The following is a 1,886-nucleotide window of genomic DNA, read 5'->3' as shown; positions in this document are numbered from 1 at the left end:
GTAGAGTGACACTGAAACTGACTCATCTGTCAACTATTCCACAACTACACCAAAAAAACCTAACTCTGCCCTACGGAAAGTCGCCAGAGTTCGATTAACCTCCAAGTTCGAGATAACGGCTTACATACCAGGTATTGGCCATAATTTGCAAGAACATTCCGTGGTCCTTGTGAGAGGCGGGAGGGTGAAGGACCTACCTGGTGTAAGATATCATATCGTTAGAGGAACTTTAGATGCTGTAGGAGTAAAGGATCGTAAGAAGGGGCGTTCCAGTGCGTTGCAGAACATTGTCGTAACTTGTATCATCGCAATGATTCCGTATCGGTTGTTCTGATATGTCAAATGCATAGCCGACCCGATAGTGGGAATGTTGCCAGGGGACCGAAGCCTGCTATTACGGAGATTGATTATTATCTTATTCGTGTGAAACAACTCGGTGTCCAGGGTATTGCATTCCAGTAAGTTGAGTCTTACCCGGACTCCCATTTATTTGGAAAATCTTCGAATGTCTTCTCTCTCTCAGAACGAGTTCGGACTACGATTATGGAGATTCAGTGGAGGTTTTGTGAACATTTGGTAATTGGATCAATAAACCCACGGACATTCTTGGTGAGATAAATGAAATACGGGATTTCCCTTCTCCTATTCGTGGGATGATGAAGAGGAAACGGATACTCAATGCCTAATGAGTAAATATGATTCATTGAAGTAACCCGAACTTACTTCAAGACTTTCTATTCAATCATATGGAAAGCTGCATTCGATGAAAGTCGCACGTGCAGTTTGGGGGGAGATCCTCGACTAACCGGCGGATCCACCCTACAATATGGAGTGAAAAAGCCCAAATAAGATTCTAAGATACAGTCGAGATAGAATCGGAATCCGACATATCTGTAAACTCATGTTACACCGGAGCAATGTAGCGAACAAAAAGAAAAATATAGAATCGGATCCGATTTATCGTAATCGATTAGTAAACATGTTGGTTGATCGTATTCTTAAAGATGGCAAGAAATCATTGGCTTATCAGATTCTCTATCAGGCTATGAAGCGGATTAAGGAAAAGACGAATAAGAATCCACTGTCTGTCCCGCGACAAGCAATACGTAGGGTAACTCCCGATATAGTAACAGAATCCAAACGTGTAGGTGGATCGACTTATCGAGTCCCCGTTGAAGTAGTACCTGCAGAAGGAAGAGCTTTGGCTATCCGATGGTTATTGATCGCGTGTCGAAAACGTTCAGGTCGAAGTATGGCTTTAAGATCAAGTGATGAATTAATGGATGCTGCCAGAAATTCTGGTAGTGCTGTACGGAAGAAGGAGGAGACTCACAAGGTGGCAGAAGCTAATAAGGCTTTTGCCCATTTCCGTTAGTTCCGGGTTCGTTTCAATCCACAACCTCTTATTGGTGGATTGAAACCTTCTACTCCGGAGCGCAGGGTATTAGGAATCAAGATACGCCAGAAGCATATGGATAAGCAGAAATTAAATAATGGGAGAAAGAATATCCAAGTCATAGGGGAAATTTTGTCACTGGTATAGTACCTCATGAAAAAGAGAAAGACTAGTGTCGAATCGTAAAGTCCATAACATCATCGACATGATCAACATGATCGACATGACCAAAGTGATCGACGCAATCGACGCAATCAACATGATCGACATGATCGACATGACTAGAATGATCGACACAATCGACACAATCGACATGATCGACATGATTGGCACTGCCCGCATCCCCGCGACTCCCACCATTCTCAACTATCTCCGCCTGGGGCGGACTACTCACCTCGGGGGGGGGGGGGGATGTCAGGCAACGCCAGCAGATATTTATCCTGTATGTCCCTCACCTCGAATCGATGATTGAGTCGTAGTACATCTAAGG

Source organism: Dipteris shenzhenensis, unplaced genomic scaffold, assembly GCF_047967505.1.
Source record: "Dipteris shenzhenensis isolate YYH24624 ecotype China unplaced genomic scaffold, Dip_SZ_1.0 scaf0326, whole genome shotgun sequence".
NCBI classification, from domain to species: domain Eukaryota; kingdom Viridiplantae; phylum Streptophyta; class Polypodiopsida; order Gleicheniales; family Dipteridaceae; genus Dipteris; species Dipteris shenzhenensis.
The sequence above is the reverse complement of the archived record's forward strand: the minus strand, read 5'-3'. Positions refer to the sequence as shown.